The following is an 8,886-nucleotide window of genomic DNA, read 5'->3' on the forward strand; positions in this document are numbered from 1 at the left end:
ATTGACCTTGACTTAAGGAGAACAAGGAGGGGTGTAGGCAGGTTTCCTCTTTGACCTCGTGTAACAGACACATCTGCTTGCTATAGGCTAGTTCACTCCCAAACAGAAATGTTCTCAGTTGTCAATGCCGTGTCCAAACTGCAGCCCAAAGATACACTGTTTTTTTTCCATTCAATACCAGCATATTGAGTGCATCCTTCTCTCAACACTGGACTTCACAACAAAAGTCCCTTTGAGCTCTGTCTTTATGCTGTTTGCACTGATTGAATTTCATACCTTTGCATGGAAACCACTTCTGTTCAGAGTAATAACCTCAACCCGTCAATTACACAACAGCTTTCTCTCATGAACAAATGAGAACTCCTTCCTTTTACTTAACACAGTCAAGGCCTTGGGAATAGATGGGCCAGTTCACTTTTAATTATTGTTGTCTAAATTCTCTACATACATGCCTTTGTACATGTCTTTACTCAAGTAGGGAGTATATGAATCAGAATCTCATCATTCCAGGTGATACTTACACTAGTGCTTGGTCAAAGAAATTAATACTTTTATGTCAATAAGGCCTTGTAGGCAGACATAGAATAAGCAAGATGAATATCTGTGCTCTTTTAATTTTTTACAGTACATACACATTTACAGTTCGGTCTCCGTACGACCAGAGCAAGAGATTGGTTTGCATTGCCAACAGTAAGTCAGATTTGTTCCCAGTGCATGTTGGACTCCGGCAGGGCTGCCCTTTGTCACCGGTTCTGTTCATAATTTTTACGGACAGGATTTCTAGGCGTAGCCAGGAGCTGGAGGGGGTCCAGTTTGGAAACCACAGGATTTCATCTCTGCTTTTTGCAGATGATGTTGTCCTGTTGGCTTTATCAGGCCAGGACTTTCAGCATTTACTGGAGCGGTTTTCAGCCGAGTGTGCAGTGGCTGGGATGGCAATCAGCACCGCCAAATCCGAGGCCATGATTCTCACCCAGAAAATAGTGGGATGCCCTCTCCAGGTAGGTGGACAGGTCCTGCCTCAAGTGGAGGAGTGTATCTCAGGGTTTTGTTCACGAGAGAGCGAAATATGGAGTGTGAGATTGAAAGACGGATTGGTGCAGCATCAACTGTTATGTGGTAGGTATATCGGGCCGTCGTGCTGAAGAAGGAACATTGTCGAATCCACTTCCACCCTCACTTATGGTCATGAACTTTGGGTAATGACCGAAAGGGCAAGATACAGATACAAGCTGCCAAAATGAGTTTCCTCCACAGTGGACTAGACGCTCCCTTAGAGATAGGGTGAGAAGCTCAGTCACTCAGGAGGAGCTCGGAGTGGCGCTGCTGCTCCTTCACATCAAGAGGAGTCAGCTGAGGTGGCTTGGGCATCTGTATCGGATCCTCTTGGACGTCTCCCTAGAGAGGTGTTCCAGGCATGTTCGAGACCCTGGGAAAACCCAGGGCATGCTAGAGAGACTATGTCTGTCATTGACCTGGGATTTTGTCAGGCTGTTATCCATATTTATTACGGTATGTAAAACACTAGTTATTCCAATGTCCACATTAGGGTTGTATCCATTAAGTGTCCACCTACCTCCTACCACTATTTTCTGAATGATGAAGCTTTTCCAAAGCTTTCTCATTTTCGTCATTTTCTTCTAAATAAACTCAAATGTATTTAGAAATCTAAAGTGTTTGTTATATGTGTTAAAGAAATACCAGTCACAGATTTAAATTTGGGTTTTAACTTGAAACCCCCACCAGAGAGAAATTAACATATATATATATATATATATATATATATATATATATATATATATATATATATATATATATATATATATATATATATATATATATATATATATATATATATATATATAAATAAATATACAATTTACAAAATACTAACTGATAATGAGATATATTTTATAACTTTAGTCGCTCTGCAGGATGACTCAGAAGGGAAACAACACAGTTCCTCAAACGGAGTACAGCCTCACAGCTGCGAAAGATTTTAAAAGAAGCACAGATCGATCCAAACTTTTTCACTGCGGGTAAACCATCATGGCAGAAGAGTTTGAGCTCTCTGACTACGAGGACGTGGGATTTAAGAGCACCGATGGAACTAGCAGTGAACCTGAAAAATCAGGTGAGAGTATGAGTAAATGCTAACTAAAGAGTATTGTATAGAATTTAATCAAATTGTATCTGTACCTTTATGAATTATAAGAGAATGCAGCAGTGATACCAAGTATTTAGGTTTGCTCAGTTCTTATTAAGAGGATGTTGGAGAAGCTTGACACTTGCGGATATTTTTGTGTTTTTCAGAGGGAAGACTCTTCAGAGTAGGACTTATAATCTTAGGAGTACTGTGCATCCTACAAGTTACTCTCAACATCTCCTTGCGACTTGCCTGTGAGTTATGTGAACAAACAAACCTTCACACACGCGTGTGCACACACACACACACACACACACACACACACACACACACACACACACACGCTATAGCTATATATATATATATATATATATATATATATATATATATATATATATATATATATATATATATATATATATATATATATATATATGTGTATATATTCCAGATCAAAACCCAGAAACTGCAGGGTAATGTGTAAACATTTTTGAAAGAACATTTCATTATTCTATTTATTTTTCAGTTCATTCAAGAGAGGACATGGACCAGCTTTCTTTCGACAGCTCTGTAATAGAAGACTTGTACCACTTCGAGCAGATGCAGCAGAATTCATCGCAGCCATGTTCCTGCTGCAACCTTGTGAGGAGGTTACTGAAGAAATATCAGGCCATGGAGGTAGAAAGAAGTCTTTTACAGCACCAGATCAATCAATTTAATCAGTATAGACCCATGGACGATGAAGATTTCTTCTCTGGATCGGGGATGCCAGATGTTTAAGTCCAGAACTGAACTTGATCTGAAGTTCAGTGAAGACCAAGCCTTTGAATCGGTACCAGTAATCAAGCATACAAACCAATTTGCTCATAGGTTTCAATAAAAGGACAAGATTATGACATTTGACTTGTTTCCTAATTACCACCATGAAACGCCTACCTCACTGTGACAACATTTGTTGATGAACTCAGTGTTATATTTGTAAACCAAAGTTAGAAACTGGTGGAGGCCAAACAGACGTCAGTTTTTGACAACTGAGGTGTTGTGTTTGTATTAAATTACCAATCATTTGCCATATTAAATTTGAACAGTGATATCTTTATATTGTGAAAAAGGTCCAACTTCAATCTGACTGTAAACGCCAACATACTATTGTATTAAAATAAACTTACCACAAACTCAAAGCTTTTTATACTCACTTTCAATTTACAGGAATCCTGCGATGTAAATCGAGCTGTTTGAGGATTCTTGTCTTTTCTTTGGCCACAGCTATCAGTATTTTTTTAAGTTTCATTATCGATTAAGAGATTGCATGACTTGTACCCACAAACCTCTGCACCGCAGTCATAAGAAGTGAAAGAGACAACATCATGGATTAAGCACTTTTTGATGTTTCAGCTGAACTCACATCCTGTTATGGGGTTGTGGTTACTTGTTCTCTATGACCAGTACATCAGCAGGAGTCCAAAATGAATCCAATGATGTTGAGTAAAACAACTGAATCTGACTGACAATGGCAATTTATATTGACATTCTCTAATTGGGCCCCACAGTTAAAATAGATGGGAAAGTAGCTTTTTATTGCATTGTTTGAATAAAATTAGATGCTTTTTTTCTTTTTGTATCAACAAAATCCTGAATAATGTCACAATTGGTGCTGCGTGAGTAGAGTGCAGAGGAGCTTTCATGACAAAAAAGGATTGTGCTGTTGTTTGTTTGTTTTCATCAATGTTCTAGTTTTAAAAATGCATATCAATGAAAGGAAAATGCAAATACATTTTTAAACATGCCTGGATTTTTCCAACCTCTGTTAAGCCTTTTTATTTATCTATTTTATTTTAAGGTTTGTCAAAGGTAAATGGTCAGAAATCAAAACCCCTGTGCTTCTATTAATCTTTTCTCATTAACACTGCTGGCTTTTAAGCCTCAGTTATTGACACCAGTGTCCCTGTGACACTCCCACCTGTCCCATCTCTGTCACCCAACATTTTTATTTCTTTTAAGTTTTGTTCTTCTCATGAAGAACAAAACTTACTGCTGAACATTTAAATGAGATTGTCGAAGGGAAATAGTAAAACCTTATTCTGATTAAAAGAAACCTCTTGATGAAAAGAGCAGGCCCAAACTCATCAGCAGGGTTACGCATGATCACTGTTTCTCAGAATCGACAGAAACTGGAAAAGATGTGCTCCTGTGCAGAAGCTTGACGTGCCGTGTGGGTTCCTGAGGGTGGATAGAACAGCCGCAAATGGTCAAATCTGTTGTGCTGATGCAAGCCATTCTTCAAGGTACTGATGCCAAGAATGTGTAAATCTTTGTATGCTCTAAAGATGCTCAACACACAACACCACACTTGCTGTACAAACTTATGGCTCGGCTGAATAGCCGACATGTAAAAATTCCAAATTAAACACAATAATGTAGTGAAAACAGAGGAGTAGAAATGTACAGATTAGCTCATGAATTTGTCAAGAAGGGCTGCTGATGACTTTAACTAAAAGATTACACAACAGCACAAAACAGACTGTTTCGGACCACTGATTATTTGTTGGACAAATAGTTAATTATTTTGTTCTTGTCAATCAAAGAATTACCAAATGTACAAGCTTAATGAGCCTGCTAAGCTTTGGATTTCTGTCTATCCCAAAGCCAAAACCGTGTGCAGGGTGCTCAAATACGAGTTATATTTACTCCAAAGATGACAAGAGACTATACTTATCAATAATGACCAATCCAATTTTATATAATTAGTAACATTTTAAGTAAGTTATAGGCAACAAGTTAACCGTATAATCAGGATACACAGTCTGTGCAGCTGACATTGGATGAAAGCTTGAAGCCCCTGCTCGTTTTTTTCATTAACAACTTTAATAGAGGATGAAGAGATAAGGGAGAAACAGATGCTTTAAATTGACCGAAAGCTGCTGAGGAATTCATGTTGCGTGGGTTTTTCCAAACTTTCACTGTGGAATGCTCTACACACGGTCATAAATTAGGTCCCAGAGCTTGGAGATAGTCACTCTTCCTGACCAGCCATTGACTTTAATCAAAGCCTTCCTCAATTTCATCTGGAGCTTTTAAAAAATGAACAAAAAGGTGTGCTGAGGCATGATAACCGAAAACAGAAACTGAGAGGTTATATGATCAATGGACTGGGTGATGGCTAGCCAGACAACGGACAAGCAAGATAAGGCGGAAAGACAAGACAATGCATAAACAGAAGAGCGAATGAGGAACAGATGTGAAAACTGCAGAAAGGCAAAGAGAGGAGGAGAGAGACCGTGAAGACAGACTGGACAATTTCAAAATAAAGCACAAATCTTTGCAGAAAAGAACAAGAAGCCCATGAACCATGAGATTTAATACATTTTGCACTATCTTGGTCAGCACTAGAAGAAAATAACTGCTAAATTACAAACCAACAGAATAGCTTTAAATGTTAATTAAACTGTCCTTTCTGTAAATTAAAAAACAAGAAACGTTTGAATGATGTGTAAATTATTCAAAAACGCCGCTTCTGTATTTAATGAGAAGATAGAAACAACGAAGACCTGTTCTGCTTTTTTTTGTTGTGTTGTTGTGTCATAAACAGTTACCCGGAGACTGAGCATGAAGTGACACGTTACCAGGCTGTTTTTTGAAATATGGTGTAATAAAATTCAAACGCCAGTCTAATTTACCGGTGAGAGTTGGTTTATGGTAGGAGATGAAGACATAGGAAGATTTTGATGCTTCTTTAATGGCACTATATTCGTTCAAGATATAGGTGCTTTGATTATATCTTTGGAAAACCTTAAAAAAATAAGTCAGAGACTGGATAATCCTATTAAGTAAAAATAAAAAACCCCAAACAATAACAACAAAGAAAACATGAACAAGAGAATCCACAACATGTCAATATTAAAATAGTGTGTGGGCGACGGAGCACCAAAGTGAAAGGTTTACAAAAGGGTCAGAGAGGCCTCTGGACATTTGTTTTTCTTCTACAGAATACATATTCTTTTCTTCAGTGAATCCTTTCTTTTAGATGTCAAAATGCTGAAGCCAAATTCTAATTGGACAATTCATGGCCTTGCCCTGCTTGTGATGCTTGTGTAATTGTAAGCTCTATATAGCAGAGGATATACCACACTGGTCTTAATGAACAAAATGAGATGTCTCTGTAGAATAAAAGTACAGCAGTCGGGGTCAGAGTTCAGCGCCAGCTTTTCCGCTGCTAATTGGCTCGGCTTGTGATCTCTCCCAGAAGGTCTCGTCATCAGAGCCTTCAACTTCTTCTTGTTTTTAGCCCTCTCCTTGTGACAGCCCAGAGCCAACAACTGACCCACATCTACAGTAATGTACCAGTGGTCATAGCAGCGCTCAACGCAGAACACGGTTCCTGTCTTGTATTTCTTCTTGTCTTTGTTTTAAAGTCAAGACTCAGATCAAGAATTAGAACATGAGCTTTAGCTGAAGAGAAGCAGTCGTAAGTGGACATATATACAGCCTATTAAGATATATTGTATCTTCCAATGTTAACTTTCCTCCAACCCTCCTCCGTGTAATTCCTGTGGAAAAGTAAAGGCTTAACAGGGTTGACCTTTACACAAGACACTACACAAAAAATCCTGGTCGCACATCGACAGTACCGACTAAATCTTGGCTTATGTTGGGCTGTTTTTCTGACTTCATTGAAAGAAAAATCAGGATGTGACAAGAAGCGGGGCGCTAATCCTCCCACAGTCAGGTTATAGGGACAAGCTGGAGATAAGACAGGGCCACTGATAAGATTGAAGAACCCCACAGCACAACCATGAGGTGTGAGGGGGAAGATCCTCAGACCCGATATGAAATGAAAGGAAAAGGTTTCAAGGCACAAGTCCCAGAACATTAATTATACTGTTGCCACCATGCAACCATGCTCAGGGCTTGATGGCATTCTACTCACCTCCAACAAGCATCTTAGTTGGAGACCATGGCAAACGGTTGTGGAGGTTCATGTCAACAGGCAGGGTTAAGTAGAAATATCAAGATGGAGGCATCACAGTGTGCATCTTTCTTATGTTTCCCTCTCACACATCCTCCACTGATAACATGCCATTGGTCCTTCCTGAGGTGAGTCAGTGGACAGCTCCATCAAGCTTAGTGCATGAAGCTTTTTCTACAAAACCAAACAGTTATGGATGCTGTAATGCAAGACCAGTATCTTTATCTACACCTGAGTCATTCTGTGCTGTAACAGGAGATGTGAAATGTGCCTGTTGTGGCATGTTATTTTTACACTGAGCCACAGGATAAACTTTCAGTTCCATTAAAATTTACTTACATGCTTACTTGTAGGGAAAGATTTTATAATGGTCTGAGTTCTGAACCATCACTGAATGAAAACACGTGATTTATTTATTATCACAAATAAAAAAATGAATGTGCCTCCTGTGGCAACCTTTTGCTGAATAATACTCGATTTAACATTCAAATAAAATATTTCTCCTTTTGCATGTGGAGATTAGCACCTTCCTTTCGAACGTATTAAATACAGACGCAATCACAATCCACGCAAAAACTTTCAGGCTTGGTAAATCTCATTGCGCGTGGTAAATGGAGATATTTGCATCTTCCCCTCCCAGTATTTAGCGATTTCTGGTGGGTATATGCCCCATATTGATTATTCATCAGGGCAAAAGTACTAAATGGATTGCGTGTGCTATTTTGCGCATTTGAGAGGCGCAGTCCTCTTTGCACGCTGTTAGTAGATCAGCTGGCACTTTGGTTTGCGGGTGCTGTCAAGTTTGCACACGTTTTTACACACGCAAACCTTTAGTAAATCTGTGTTGTAACTCTTCTGCATTTGACCATACCGCAATCATTATTCAAAAAGGTGAATGTTCAAACTTGTCTTGCTTAGCCCCCCCCCCCCCCCCCCGGAATTAGCTGGCGCGCTCACTGCTCAGACGGCTTGCGTGTTGTTGCAGCTTAGCTCATGTAGGTCCCACAGGGGCTTATTAGAGAGAATAGTAGGGCTTCACGAAACGTCAGCACACGCTCGCTGCTTCCCCTCAAAACAGCCAGGCTCATGCCACCCAGACATCTTCTCACTGCAGAGGCTTTGCAGCACTGAGCAGAAAAGATCACGGGCATGTTTGAAATGTGGTTTTCAAAGAGTCTAATCATAAAGTGGGTATTGCAGTCCACATTTGTGGCTGCCATATGCTTATTGTGTAAAGGACTCATTCGGGGAAAAGAGGGGGCGAAAAGAAACCTGCTAGTGCCAGGAGTAAAAATGATGACACAAGCTGTGAATGTCTATCATGAATGGCAAAAGGAATGAGCTGTGGGTCCGATTCCAGTTAGATTAGAAGTGAAACAAGGATCATTTACAACAAAGGTCCTACAAACTGACTGACTGTAGGTAACACAAACTTTAAGCACATGATAAAAGGAATGTATTTATCTTAAATGTCTTTGCCTATGTAGAGTAAGAATGCTGGATTATCAAAGAATGATCTTAAAAAGCATATTCTGATCACTCTCTTAGAGTTATAAACTGTCATACTCAGCAATATTTCATTATGGAAAATCCAGCACAGGAAGTTGCTATTACTGTCCATATCCCCACTTCCACATTCCATTTTTATCAAACCTCCCGGGATGCGTCATCTGATTGAATCAGAAAGTCAAGAGCATGTTTTCCCCATCAGTTCCAGTTAATGTTGTCAAATGCCTCTATTTATAGCTCCCGGGACATCTACTGCTTAACATGT

This window comes from Cololabis saira, chromosome 8, assembly GCF_033807715.1.
Source record: "Cololabis saira isolate AMF1-May2022 chromosome 8, fColSai1.1, whole genome shotgun sequence".
NCBI classification, from domain to species: Eukaryota; Metazoa; Chordata; class Actinopteri; order Beloniformes; family Belonidae; genus Cololabis; species Cololabis saira.